General features: G+C 42.3%; 1 long non-coding RNA gene across 1 annotated transcript; it reads left to right on the forward strand.

Moving 5' to 3' along the window:
* Positions 1-1,898: 1,898 nt before the first annotated feature.
* Positions 1,899-12,432, forward strand: LOC124417773. The gene is made up of 3 exons (XR_006938599.1): positions 1,899-3,412; positions 10,151-10,799; positions 11,018-12,432. It is a non-coding gene; the product is annotated as an uncharacterized LOC124417773 (long non-coding RNA).
* The last annotated feature ends 3,236 nt before the right edge of the window (positions 12,433-15,668 follow it).

Here is a 15,668-nt window from a genome sequence, read left to right on the forward strand (position 1 = left end):
CTGATTTCAGAAGCAAAGCCCAAGAAATTATACTGTTTCAGGACCACCAGCTGTTTGCACCCTTGGACACGCTGAGATACTTTATGGGCTGTCATTTCCGTGGTTGCAATGAACTCACGGGATTTTAAAATACATCATTTTATTATTCCAAAAAAAAAAAAAAAAAGGCAATTTAATCAATTTTTTTTCCTCTTGTTTTTCTCCTATGGACCCTGTGTTGCCATACACAACAGCAGCCTACCTCTTGCTGTGGTATGCTGGTTATTAAAGAATATTCATAAACAGCTTACAAGGCGTGCTTTCTTGATATCCATCAACTCAACCGCCTTTTTTCTTGCCCGGAGAAACAGGCTTCATAAAATAATGACATGGATGCCGGAACCAGTCTGAAAAAGAGAAAGATGTTTTGAAATCCTTTATTTCAGATGTGATGTTAGCAGGTGGGAGTGCCACACTTACACTGTCCAGAAAAGCTGAGAAAGATCATTAAAGAGGAAAAAAACCTAAACAGCCTTTCCTCAAATGTTACAAAAAATGTCACATTTCATAGGAACACTTTCAAAGTGGAAGATGCGTCCTCTCCTGATGCATCAGTTGCATAACATTGTGACATTTACATTCTAATGATAACTAAACTTTGATCTTCGGGAAATTATAGAGCAAATCATTTGCTGCTATTTTGCCACCTCCCTGCGGGAACTCAACGCAGCCTGCGAACCTCACAGGGGTTATGCAAACAGAAAAAAAAAAGAAGGTAAAATATTGGGAAAGGTGGCTGTTTGTAGTGTGTGTGCACAGAGAAGTTATGGGGATTAACCAGGTTGAACGCTGGGTTTTGAGAGACGATCACTGCACAAAACCAGTGCAAACACTCTCCTCCACTTAGGAGGAGACGGAGCTGAAGATGTAAAATTAAATCTCTCTCTCTGCTACTGGCAGTGGCAGCATTTGGATGCTGCTTCAAAGCAAATTCCCATTGTACAGTAGAGCCATTGTTCATTTTCTCTCCCATAGAGCCGAGAAGAAAACACTTTTCCTTCACAGATATTGCTCTAAAAAGCCCAGCAGTTACTCAGTTACCTCAGTTTAAGGTATTGTAGTATTTGCTCTGGAGCACTGGGAAATGGCTGCACTTAGTGCACTAGGAAAGAGAAGTCATACCCAGGCTGGCACTCTTAGTGTCTGATTCTGGTGGGCAAACCCTGTGGCTCATTGCTATGTTAGTAAGCAGGCTCCATACAAGAGGGGACAGTAGGATAAGGTAACAGTTGGAGCACAACAGCATACAACCAAAGACATTTTTTGGCCATGGTAATCGTCTACACCATAACAACTGTGGGCATTGTTGTGCTTCTCTGATCTGAAGAAGCTTTTGGGTACATTAAGGTCTCCCAGAGGCAAAGACCTTCTGCCCCAAAAGAGATCTCACTAACAGTCCTTCAAAGTGCCATGTGGGACAGAAGCAACTAACTTTCATGGATTCAAATCTGAGCAACATTTAATAATATCAGCAATTCCCTGGAAGTTTCACTGTAAGAAAGCATCTTACTGGTGCCAGGGCACTTGAGATAGATAGTCTCTGGTATGGTTTTTCAGGCCCAGATTGTCAAGTGATATATATGGTGTGTATTCCAGTAATTCAATAATACTGTTCATGTGCATCTTTCCAATAGTACTGATGAGGAGAAAAAGATCTGCAGTGAAAGAAACATGGCTTTTACTGTTAGAAATCTCTCATAAGCTATTCAAACAGTAATTCTACACAATAATACAATATTACACTACATAAAAGAATGCAGTCTCAAGTCTGAAACTGAAACATGCTTCTTGGGATTGGCCTGGAGTCCTTGATTAAGGGTTAGAAGATAGTGTTTTTGTACAAAAGTAAATTTCCATAAGAAGAAAAACAAACTGTATAAATTATTGTTGGCTTGCTTTACTTAAATAGCATTCAGTCAATTAGTGTTATATATTTAATTACAATAAACAGCAATTCATTATTTCAAATAGGTTTAAAGCCTAATAGGCATCAGTCTCCAGAGCAAATACCCTTCTTTTGTGCACAAAACTGTTTCCAGCTTCTCAACCTTTCGTAACGTAAGTGCAGGAAAAAGAATGAAAACGTGTACAGAAAGGCAGATACACCAGAACATTTTGTCTATTCATTTGTGCTGGATAGTCAACATGACAAGAAAAATTAAACTGGGATTTAGAGACACTTTTTTTTTACCTTGTAGAATGAAGAGCTTTCAGGATTTTACTTTAATTACCTTCTTGTTCAGTTTTTCTTTTGTTGTCTAAAATCATCAATGAGACTTTTGTCTTCTATTTTCTATTGCTATAAATCTCTTGAGCAAATTTGCTGCCTTCATGTAAGAGCAGAATAGAACTGAAGACAAAAGCACAGAAATGTTGAGGCAACAGATCCCATTAAGAACAAAGTGGGAGAGAAAGAGAAAGAAAGTACATCTGGCTGAAGAAACATTTCTAAATATTTCCATTTCTTTCTCCCACTGAAACTTCCTGACCTCTTCCAGGAAGGCTTCCCAGATCTGCTGTGAAGATAGTAGGGTGGAAGGTGTAGGGAGAGGCTGCGAGACTCAGCCCCCCTCCCCAGCTGATCTGTGCCTCAGGATGATGCCACAGCTCTGGCCTCTTCCCATTCCCTTACCCACTTCCCACTCCTAACCTATCCCTAACAAAACTGTTGAGTTCTTCTCAAGAAAAGATCTACAGGAAAAAGGGCACTGGGAAGATCTGCTACCAGATTGCTGGGAAACACTGCTGGGATTGCTGGGATAAATCTCTCACAGCAGAAATGCTGTGGCAGACCTCTGAACCTGCTTGAAAAGCTTTGCACAGAACCCAGACCCCTGCTGTGAAAAGGTTCGGTTTTTAAGAGACAGCATTTCTCATCTGGTCAAATGTCGTCATAGAAAGCCTCCGATCAGCTGTGGAAAAGAAAATACTCATGAAGAGAAATTATAAGTTAGTCAACACCTAACAAAGATAGGTGGAAAAAAAAAATGCAAGGTGAGGTCTTTTTAATCTCCCAGTTATGTTTTTAAATTGTGTTTCTAATAAGGGGTGATGGGAGCAAGATCTGTGAAGTTTCTCTGGTATGTAGAAACCCCAAGAATCTGACACACCTTGATGATTTTTAATATGAATGCAAATAGCATTCCTCCGGTCCACGTTGTTCATTTTCTAAGTTTTTTAATGGGTTTGGCCTCTAGGTCCTTTATTCTGGAACAACTCTAGTGCAGAGAATAATAGGCTTTCCTCCAGTTCTGCTGAGCTCCAGCAGAAGATTATTTTCACCTGCTACAGCAGCCCCTGCCATGCCTGTGAGCAGCCCCAGCTGATGCTCTGTGTTCAGTGGCACACACCCAACAGCAGGCACGGCTCTCAGGTATTATTCTGCTCATCCACTGTGTTTGCCTAGGAAGAGATTTTTATCTGGAATGCCATTGATTTAGGTTCAAACAGTAGACATGATAGACAGTTTTATACTTGTAAAGTAATTTATTGTCTCTGTGCTTTATGTGGGGAGAGCCGTTGGGTCAGGCTGGTCTGGGCTCTGAGCCACCTCATGTAGTTGTAGGTGTCCCTGCTCGTTGCATTGGAGTTAAACCTGATGAACTTTAAGCTCCCCTTTCTATTCAAATGATTCTAAGATTCTGTGTTTTTACTTATTGGTTCTATGGCTGTTGGTTGGTTGTACGTTGGTTATATTGACTATGGCTGTACTAATCTGCTGAGGTGTTCAGAAGATGATAGGACTGGATCCATGCGTAGAAGATTTAGCGGAGTCCTGCCAGTATCTATATAATGTCTAAGAGAATTTCTGTGGGTAGAACTTGAGTTGGGCTTTAAAAGTGCTGGACCATGGTGTGTCTCTGAAAGCTCAGGAGAGCAGGTCTCATGCTTCAAGGTGTAAGCAGGCCTGTCAGCTTCCCCTGTTTACTAACTGTCTGCCTCTGGCTGGCAGAAGTGCATTGCAGAATACTTTTGCCTAGGAAAAAAAAAAAAAACAAAAAAAACACAAAAAGCCTCTGCAGAAGACAAGATTTAAACAGGACAATTCTTATCAGAGGGCTGCAATTGAATTTCGAGGTGAAATTTAATAGCAGCTGCCTTAGCCCAATATATGGCTTGTAAAGTGAAAGTCAGCCAGACAAATATCTACTCACTTCTCTGTCTGTCTATCTGGTATTTATTCTACTTTATGGCCCAATCAAGAGAGGAAACCATAAATATAAAGGTGCCTGTGAACTACCTTTCCAAAGAAATCTGGTGCAGGCTGAGAGCTGCCACTCCATTAATGCCAGCAACCTTTAGAACTGACAGTTTTCTCTCCTCCTGCTTGTATCTTACAAGAGATCCCAGACATGAGGAAAGGGAGAAGGGCTGCCATGACTGGACCTTGGCCAGCCTGGCTGGGCGTTGGTGTGTGTGAAGTCTCAAGAGCAGGCCTGGGGACAGTCTGGTGGGGAAGCCACTGGCACCGTGATCTGCTGTCATTCTGCATACGGCAATAACCAGGAAAGAGGAAAACGGGGAGCCACACCTGGAATACTAACAGTGGGCAGTATCGTTCAGATAGGCCTAAGATCTGAGCTGGGCCTAAGGTTTGTTCTTTCATGGCCCTGCCTTGACAGAACAGCAGATTAATCTCAGGCAGAGAAAAATGAATATAAGAATGCTTGATAGGAGCGTATCAGAGAGTGGAAAATGTCAAGTCAAACGTTGCAGGTGTGAATGCAATTTAGGTAGGCTTATCATCCCCAGGCCTACTGGTATTTACCAACAATAAGTTTCCAGGGTTAAGCTGTACTTGTGTGGGCATCAGTTGGCATCCCTGTCACACAGCAGATGACACAGAGGACATCTGGCCCAGGATTTCTGGCCCAGCAGATGAAGCACTGGTGCAGGCTGTTGGGAACCCCTAGTGAAGAACTTCAGTGAGTTGTTTTCATTCTGCCTTCAGAAAGGTGGTGAAGAGTTACTGGGTTGCTAAGCCACTGCCAAGGCGGAACAACCGCTTCTGAAGCAAAACCAGTGAACCAGAAAAGCTATGCAGTGATCTGAAACTCTTCGTCTCACTTGTGTATTATATCACATCTTCCCTGTAAATATGTGATGCTGTAATGGTAGCTTTGGTACCACTGTTATGTTAATCATCTATCGATAAGTCCCTCAGTGTGCTGTGTGCTCAGGTAAATTGTGCTGATTAGCTCTTCAAGTGGGACTAATGAAAATCACATTAACAGTGTTTAACAAAAAGGTAAATACGGAAATCTTTTGGAAGTGGGCAAATATTTACCATCAGCCACGTGCTTCTGTGAACAAACCTTCTTACAGCAGCTGCTGATGCGGCTGTCTACAAAACGCCATACATACAGGTGAGGAGAAAAACTTGATGTTGATAAAATAGATAATGTCCATATTTCGTTTTGTCACTGATGAACCTGCTCATAGAGTACAGTAATTAAACTTCAGGATTAACTTAAGAGAACAAAGTCATTATTAGGACAATGAATAAAGACCAAATGATTTGGTAAAGCCAGCTAACTTCTAATCCAAAGGCACTCGTCAGGTATTTCCATCATTAATATTGCAACTGTAATGCCTCCACCTACTAAAAAGAAAAGTAGTGGGTTGAAGGGATTGAATGAACATGATTGTCTAGAATACATTTATATTGGCATTCACCATAATAGCCTTTGCAAGATTAAGAGAGGATTGGTAATCTGCTTGCATTCACTAATATTGTGATAAGAGCAAGCGACATTACTTCCTTTGAAAACCTATGCAGTGCTTTTTCTTTCAGGATAACTGCAGGATATTTCTGCAAAGAGTTTTAGAGTAGTTTCATGATGGAAGTTAGTAAGGAGCTGTACACTCATACCTGGAGATGGTTTCCCTTATGGCTATATGGCTACATCCCACAGACAACTTTCCAAGAGGAAGGAGTAATTTGTCAGAAATGCATGGAGGCATCAACCTAGAATGGTGTACAAGCAACTTTAAAAAGTAAATGCATTTTATAACACAACTTTCTACAAGATGTAGATGTCCAGACTTTAATTTAAAAATATCTAGTTTATTAGCAGTAATAGCAATGTCTGATGTTTCTTGAGAGTACTGTACACTAACTTCTTTTCTATAAGATGAATTTTTAAAATTGATTACAACATCTGTTAGCCTGCATAATGGCAACTTCATTTTTTAAGCTGCTCTTTTCCAAGGTCAGAAGAAAATCTCCCTCTCCCCATCTACACTATTGCACTGCTGGCATGGAACATCGGTGACGGGTAGCTTTTCTCATTTCCCTCAGACACATGAATCACAGTCATTACCAAATGTAGCAGTCCTGATTGGAGGGTGGAGGGGTGGGATAGGAAGCTTGTTTGATCCACCATAGCAAATCCTCTGCTTAAGTTGGGAATCTTCCAAATTCCCATCATCTGTGTCTCAATACCATTCCTGTATACTCTCAGATGAAGGAAAACATACCGCATCTTTACATGTCTAGCTAAGAAAAATCAATTTAAGTCACCAGAGAGATAAAGTTGTCGATGTAGATAGTGATTTTGCATTGTAATTTGAATACTGGCCTCAGAAAAGAGGATTCGAAACAGCAGCTTTTTATCTGCTATCTTGGGATGCTGTAGGAGGGCAGCAGAAACCCAACAGCTGGAGTATGTGGGTTTTCTCTTCACTTGAAAATCCCTTTATTGAAGAGGGAGGAAAATCTGCGTATCTGATGAGAAGTATGTTTGTGTCTAATCTTGAAATGAATGAAAAACAATCCATTGCTTTGGTAAAAGTTTTCTTCTGTACCTCTGCCAAGGTCACTGAATGCATTAATCCAGGGAGAGAACAGACCTTGAAAGGGAGCAGTTCTGCTGTTCCACCACAGCAGCTTTCATAGGACTCAGAAGGGTGAGAGAGTTTTCTTGTAATTACCAAACCATTAAATAAAACTAAAAATGTTTTCAAATACTTGGCAGTTCAAGGTCTCACCAACCTAGAAAGGGTCTGGCAGTACCTGAGAGATCACTGCAGACAATGAGTCAGCATGCCTGTGCTCATTTCCCAAGATCCCTGGTCACCTCATTTCAGATCCCACTGTGAGCTTTCTGTGTTGCAGTCTTTCTACAACTGGGCTTGTTGTCAAGCTATTTCAATTCAGGTCAGTCTGTTCTCTATTTTTCTCAATTTCTGCCTTAGAGGGAGGTGCCATTGAGCAATTCAGAGTGAATGCATGGGTTAAGTGCTTCAAATGTACTCCTTTTTCCAGCCAGCACCCTTCACCTGAAGTAACCCATACTATTTCAGAAGTTTTGTTGGGATATATAAACAGCAGGGTTTCAAAACATAAAAGCTTTCCTAAAAAAAGAGTTCTGTTTCAACGCATCCAGGCTGTCTCCTATGGGCAACTGTCTGAGTGCCTGCCAGCACATCTGCCTACTTGCCATAGTCTTCCAAACACCAGTCAGACATTTGGAAATGAGAGCTGTGGTCTCAAAGCAGTGTCCTAAGTCTGTGGTGGGCAGCACGAGGACTCTGGATGCTTCAGCCACTTATCCATGGGCTACTCAGAAGTCACGGTATTGCTGCACTGGTGAGGCTCTCAGGTCGATTGGTTGTGGAGAAACTGAGGGTAATGCAGACTAGGCTCATTCAGTCAATGAAGGGGAGGCTAAGGGGCAATCTAGTAGCAGCCTGCTGCTTCTTAGAAGGCACAATGACAGTGGAGTCAAATATTTTGGTAGTGCCATACGACACTATTTTGGTAGTGTCCATACGACAACAGGAAATGGCCACAGACTGGTTTGGGAGGTAGCGAATGGACATTAGGAAGAAAGTCGTTACTAGGGTGATAGTGCAGTACCAAAGTTTATTGTCCAGCAAGGTTGTAGAAACTCCATCCCTGGAGGTTTTTGATATTTGACTGGGCAAAGCCATGGATAACTTAATGTAGTGTTGGTGATAATCCTGCTTTTAGTAGGCGGTTGAATACCTCCAAAAGTGTCTTCTGACCAACACTTCTGTGATTCTGGGGTGATCTGAAAGCTTGTAGGAGTCCCACTCTACGGACAAACAGGATCACAGGCACAAACAGCTTATTATTTTCCAGAAAAATATGACCAACTCTAAGTTCTCCTCCCCACGACAGCCGTATTATTCCCTCCTTCCTTAAACTGCACACTTACTGACTTCCATCTTTGTGAGAATTTAAGAGGTTTGTTTTGGCTTGCAACAGAAAGCGTTTGACGTATGCAGGCTTCCTGTGGGACGGCATGAAGAGTGTTGGTCAGCCTCAGTAAATCACTGCAACAGCCCCTCAAGCAGTGAAGACATGCAGGTAGGGAGCTGGAGCACTATGACTGGCAGCACAAGCCCTGTTGTTTGTGGCTGCACTGTTTCAGCAGACAGGCAGCATTTCTAAGCTTCTCCCCTTTCAGTCACTTCAGATGCTCAGGGTGGGATTGCTCTTACCTTCCTTGTTCTAGGAGGGAAGTTGGAGAACCAGTCTTGCTCTCTCTCCTTTTTTTTTTTCTTTTTCTTTTTTTTTTTTTTTTTGCAGAATCAGGTAGGGTTATCCTCCAAGAATCAAGAGGTTAAGAGTATTTGCAACAGTCTCTGCCAGAAAGCCTTGCTGCTGCCTGCACTTTACTTCAAACAAATTAAAGCTTGCCTTTGATTTTTTTTTTTTAACCACTCAGCAGCAGCAGCAGCAGCAGCACATTTCGAGCATGTAAAACAGCTCCACTGAGCACACCAGCTGAGTCACTGCTTTTTACCACAAACCCCTTACAGCAGAAGCTGGAGAAATCAATAACGCCGTGCAGCTTAGTAAAACTGCTGAAGCCATTCAGGGCTCTTACATAGAAACACACCAAGCGTTCATAGTGGGAAAAGCAGCTCACCTCATTAACGCTTGAAAAAAGCCTTTAAGCTTAATCTGCCAGATGCACCGAGGTGCAGCCGCTGTGATGAGGGGACAGGGGAAGAAAGATAGGAAGCAAGTGGGTGTGCTGGTGCCACAGAGGGGAAAAGGATCAGCTTTCGGTATTTTCACTGAGTGGAGGAAAGCTGTTCATTGCAGCCTGTGTTGCATCGTGATTCTGAGCACACAGCCTGCTTAAGTACACAAATCCTACACAGAGGTAAAAGAGTTCTTATGTTGTAGTGCTTAGTGGTCAAAAGGCTGGAGTACCCATCCCCTTACAAGTCATGCCATAAAGACTGCTATTTCCATGAGATCGTACTTCACTGTCCTGGGGATAATAGAAGGGATAATAGTGTGCCATAGCCCCCGTGGATTTTGGAGCCCAAGATGTTCTCCCCACATGTGCAAAGATGTCTTATAGATCACTCAGCCTATAACATTGCCAGCAGATAGAGTTAAGACTTGGGATCCCAGTGTAGCAGGCTATAGCTGTCTGCTGAGTGACCTGAAGCACTGAGTATCCTTCCAAGTGGCCACGGGAAGGCATCATGGCACCCTAAGGCTGCTGATCTGTCTTTCCTTACTATTCAGTTCACGGTTTAGCTGTTAATATCTGAGGAACGTATGCCGCACATCCCATATGCATACACAGGTCATAGTAGCATTGGTTTTGCTAGGGATATGGTGACCTTTTAGATTTGACATTTTTGTATTAAAAGAAAATTGTTCTATTTGCTTTATATGACATGCAGACATCCTAAAACGATTCAGTTTCCCTACCGATTCATGATATCAATTCAGTGATCTGCAAAACATGACACTTCTCAGCTGTTAAGAATGAAGCTGTAAATGGTAAAGGATAGCTTGATGGTACAATAAAGAGCCAAGTAAAGCAGAAACATCCCCAAACCCTCCTCACGGGCATCTGGATCCGAATGACTTTCCTTACTACCAGTTATTAATAATTTTATTATTTCCTCTCCAATGACTGTGTTACAAGAATCCCAAAATTTGGGGTAAGACCAAGGCGAATGCAGCAAGACAGGAAGAGTGCGGGCATTCTGGCTTATACATACGTCTTTCTTTAAGGAAGATTTATCTTACTGCCTTTGTTTCAGGTGGCTACAATGGCAAACAGAAAACAAAGACACATCTGTAGTTGGTGATAACATTCTCTTCTGTTTACAGAGAAACAAAGAAAAAAAACTCCCAGTGCAAGAGAGACAGGTGCGCCAAGGAAAATTCCCAGCTTCTCTCTCTCTAGCCAGAGGGAGCACCAGACACATCATCTTCAAGGTCTCCAAGCTGAAATTCTGCCCAAAGCAGAAAATATTTTTAAAGAAAGACTTTAGACTTGCTTCCTGCAAATAATGTGAGGATTGACTGAACAAAATTACTTCTCTATTAGCGTGCATTTGCCTGTGAAGGACCGTCCTCTGAAAGGCTCCACAGTCTCTCTCCAGACTTCTCTGTTGTACACCTGGAAATGCTTAGTGCATACCTTTTGGAAGCTCAGTGCCATCTGTAACTGATACACAAGCACTGAAGGGTTGTGATAAGGTTCTAGATCCATTTTGGCAGTCACTCTCGACATATGGTATCAAGATTGGCTGTGGACTTAAGAGATACCACAAGTGGGTCACACACAGCACAGGATACCAGTGAAATGAGCACAGTTACTTCGCAGGCACCCTCATCAGCAACCTTGTGCACAGGATCAATGCTTCAGTGAACTCCCTCAACTCTACCTTCCTACTGCCAGAACATCCCAGGATTTGGAATCATGATTTTCACTAGCTTGCCTAGCAAAGACCAGATCACAGTCATTTGCACCATGGTGAGTACTTAGGGATCAAAAGTTTCTGACTGAACAGTGGAGATGTCCCTGAATAGAGAAGGACTGCAGCACTGGTTGTGGCCAAAAGCAGAGCATGGATGTTATTTGCACATTTGTCCTGGCTAATTCTTTCATTAAATTAGATTTTTCAGCTATTAACCCACACATTTTTTTTGGATGTATTCATAAAATATTATCTAGTGAATTTTGTTTTGCAGTGAATCTGATCTTCTGGTGCTGAGGTTCTTCATCATCAATGGCCTTCCTCCCAGATCAGATTGGTCCTGGTGGAAGGGTGGAGTGGAAGAGGAGACGACTCTGTCTGTGTAACCAATGCAGGACTTCTCCGCTAAACCTGCTCAGAATGTGCACTCTCCCCAGCTGTGCACCTCCTCTGCTAACAACCAAACCAACGAACCCATTTGCCACAGACCAAGTGATCCCTCTCATGAAACAGTTATTTCACCCTATATCAAAATAATGCAGTTCAGAAAATTGGTAGGAAATGTTGCAGTTCAATGATCAGACTCTAAACTGTTCTGTAATTAGGTGGCTCATCACTGAAGTCAGAGTTGGTATTTTGCATTTGCATGTGTCAAATACATGAAAACATCAACTACATACATTAGGCTCCCTGAATTGTGTCTCTACCATTGAAATGAGAATGTGACCACAGATTTATCTAACAGCGCTGGACTGTCACTTGGAACTAAGACCGTAAAGGATTGATTTGCCTGAAGAGAACTGAACCAAGACTGTGTTGGGAAAAGATAATTTCAATAAAATCAAAATCTCTTTTCTTTTTCTGTTGTTCATCAGTAAAATTAACTTTCATGAAATTAACTTGCATGAAATATTACATTCAAATAAAAAGATTTACTTGTTGAGGAACCATTTAAACTTTTTGTGAATAGAATATTCACTAAGCCAAACATCATCTTTGCAATAGTCACTTTGAAGTGAAGTGTACAGAACTGCTCTTAGGAGCACTTGAATTAAATGTGCTTGTGACTAGTATTTCTACAGGTCAGTGTCTCATTAGAGAAGAAAACAACCAAACAATAATAACACAAAACTACTCCATCAAAGAGCAGAGACTTGGAATCTTACTGTCAGCTATCCTCCCATAAAATTACCTAAAAAACAGAAAAATTCTGAAAAGTGAAAACGTATTCATTATGAAATGATTTTACATTAACTCAATAAACAACAAAGTGACGGTATGAAGATTTGCTGCCCTTTGAGGGATGCAGTTTTATTGAGTTTAAAATGATAATAAACCATTGAGAGCCTACTGAGCTAGGTAATGAATGTAACACAGCAATTTAAGAGTTCATTTCTGAGGCTCTATAATAGTTTTCCGAGTTTTGGTATCTTAGTGGGGTTTTTATGCTTGTGCAATTGCAGTAATTGAAGTAGATTATAAAAATGATTCTCATGCAGACCTTTCCGGCAGGAAAAAAAGAGATGGAATCTAAATGGTATTTCACCTGGGAAAATACAGAAATCCAATTTTCATATAACATAACGGTTAGAAAGCCTCTGCCTGCAATCTCATTATTATAGTGAATATGTACAAAATTTAGATTAAATCTGATACGCTCTCCTGGTTCTCCTCCCATAACCAGCATGGGTAGTGTAGAGGGAGGTACATCTGACATGTCTGAGAGGAGAGATGGATTTGACAGACTCTTACCACTACAGATTCACCAGCAATACGTTGTATTAATGTCTTCTTGTAGCAGTATTTGCCACACTTCGCTTGACAGGGGAAGAAGTGCTATTGCCCACACATCATCCAAGCTGTAGCCAAATCTAGCCTGGTCTTTGCACGGGGAATATGCCATGGGAATACATAGAGATGTGTAGGCACTTGCATTCTTAATGGTGAAGAAAGCGAGGAAGATTTTCTGTCTATGCTAAAGAAAATAATTGAAATAATTATAATGCAGGGGCCTAAAGAGCCCAAACAGAAAATCTGCCTGGATGAAAAGATGACAGCAGCAGGCTAGAGGAGGACAACACAGCTCTGGGAAGTGCATGATGCTTCCATGCAACAGAGGTACTTCATAGAATCACAAAATGTCCTGGGTTGAAAAGGACCACAATGATGATCGAGTTTCAACCCCCCTTCCATGGGCAGGGTCGCCAACCACCAGACCAGGCTGCCCAGAGCCACATCCAGCCTGGCCTTGAATGCCTCCAGGGATGGGACATCCACAGCCTCCTTGGGCAACCTGTTCCAGTTTTCTAGGACCTAGTTTTCTAGGTCCTAATATTGACTTGAGCAAGATGACAACACCAGAGGCAGAAGGTGCATCTCTTGTTTCCAGCTCTGGCTGGAGATGTTGGATTTGGAAGGAAATGAGTGCTCAGAGACTGAGAGAGTGCATTTGTTGAGATGAGAAGAAAAACTGATTTTGGGAGAGTGTTGAAATACTGTCTCAAGCATGATGATGTGCAGCAAGCGAGAGAAGGCAGACTTAGCATCCTCACAGACACAAGAGGTGAGAATTACATGGAAAACCGGAATGTGATGGAAAGGAAGGCTTAAATAGTGTAAGAGCTTGAGGAAAAAGAAGCATCCAACTGGTGAAAAGTAACCACATTTCTTAAGCCAGAAGAGCTGAAAGTGAGACTTGTACTTTGGTAACATCACCCACCTATAACAAAAAGGTAGGATGAGCCAGGAAGACAAGGATGCTGCATGTGAAACGGCTTGCAGGAGAATGGGAGGGAAAGGTGGAAAATACAAAAAGCCCACAGTTTTAACTTGTCAATTTGGTTAGAGGCTTGTAGCCCTTCTGCTTTTCAGCTGTGCTGGAGGGGGAATAATACTCTGACATGCCTTGGAAATGCATAGCAGCGTTAATGAGAAAAGTCTGTGTGATCTCAAGTACTGTGTCCTATAAACATGCATCAGCCACATTCCCAGGCCAGCGTCTTGGCAGTCTCTGAAACCGCACACAGAAAACACATAAAGCCCAGAGAGGTTTCAATGATGTGTAAACATTCACCACATTTCGTTCTGTAAATAAAAATCATGTTTTCTGAGCAACAGTGACCTCTGAAATTGAGGAGCCAGGTCTGCTGATACATTTGTGCACGTATGCACAAAGCAGGCTTGGCTGTATGCGCATTACTCCCCAGGATAACAGGCTCTCCTGGCCCCACAGCACACCAGGCACTTCGTGGAAAGGGAGTGGCCATCTGCACGCTCCTGATTCTCATCACGATAGTAAGCCCATTTTTCAGAACATACTTTGCATGTGAATGCACGTGCCTAGCATTTATATCAGCAGCATACGTGGCGTTGTTTGAGCAGTGAGCTCATCGGCACGCCGATGCAATGTGCCACCTGAGCAGGGGAGAGCACAGGGCAAAACTCAAACCCTAACCCTAACCTGGCTGAGGGCAGGGCAGGGGGTGGCAAACAAAAGCGCTGTATCTAGCACCAGGGAGAGACAGACTTTGTATTTGTTATGTATTTTGATTGCTGGTTCTAATAAACTCGAATGGCGAGGCATACAAAGAACAGGTGTGATTTAACACGTGGCTTTCAGCAGAGCTCTGGGGAGCAGCCTGCAGCTGACTCGAGGCATTGGCTGCAAGCACAGAGCCTGGCCTAGGCTTGGTTGTATCCAAAAATCAGATCAAGGGAAGAACAGGAAAGAAGACAGCTGAATTCCTGAAACAGCACTGACATTTACAAGTAAGTGGGAGAGGTACTATAATTAAAAGTAACTGCTGCTATAGAATGATTATTAAAATATCCAAGAGAACTGACTGCATCTATCATATTAGCATTTGTGACTGAAAATCATGGAGGACCCAGTATGAGTTTTGCTAAGCAGACTGAAGCTGTTGTCCGTCAAGGCAGAGAAGAGAGAAAGGAAAGTTTGAATCACGGAGAGGAAATAAGTGCAGAGCCTTGAAGCCCCAACAGTTCTGAAGGAAAAGCAACAAGATCAGCAGTTAGCTGAACTGTGTGAGTCGATACCTACCCCTGGTCCAAGGAAAACAAATAATACCCATCAGTGAAAAGCTTGGACCAGTACTGAAATAAACTCAACTCCACGAATGATCTCCTTAGCATTACATGGCTCTTATTTGCACTAGAAAGACTGTAACCTACAAACCCTAGTCTGTGCCTACAGCAGAATAAATAACACAGCCAAAAGGAGACTGAATTCTTGCAGAGACTTGTTCTGTTTTGAATTCTTGCAGAGACTTGTTCTGTTTTGAGGGTCCTCAGCAGGGGGCTGAGGGTGATCTAAGCGCTTAGATGCATACACAAACCACCACAGAAGCAGAAAAGTGCCAGGATTGCTGTTGGCTTCTGGAGCAGTGGGTTGCTTTTGCTGGGGAAGCCTGGCTGGGTTTTGTCTGGTTTGAATTAGATATGGGAAGGAAAAAAGAGACTTCTATTCAAACCAATGAGAAACTGACCTATGTAGATCTGTGAGCAGTCATGAAAACTGTTTCTGTCCCTGCACCTCTGCCTCATTACAAGACAAGATTAAAGTCTCTGCTGTAGCCAAGAAATCAAAATCAGCTGCATCTGAAACATTAAAACGAAAGACTCTTGTAAGCAAACCTTTTCTTCCCCATACCTGTAGCTCTCTGTTCTTCAAGATAGGTCCTGTTCACAGGCAGCAACTTTTGCCGGCTTTGTTTTTTACAAGAGTGCCTCTCCCTGGAAGAACCCTTTCCTTTCCATTAACTTTGAGATCTGGATGCATGTTTGTCCTCCACACTCTTCTCAAGAACCTCCAGCCCACTGCCATTGCATGCTCCCTGCTGAAGCATCTGGCTTAGGTGTGATTCATACTCATCTCGCGCTCCACAAGCCTCCTAACCCACTGCTTT

The sequence above is a fragment of the Gallus gallus genome, chromosome 2 (assembly GCF_016699485.2).
Source record: "Gallus gallus isolate bGalGal1 chromosome 2, bGalGal1.mat.broiler.GRCg7b, whole genome shotgun sequence".
In the NCBI taxonomy this organism is placed as follows: domain Eukaryota; kingdom Metazoa; phylum Chordata; class Aves; order Galliformes; family Phasianidae; genus Gallus; species Gallus gallus.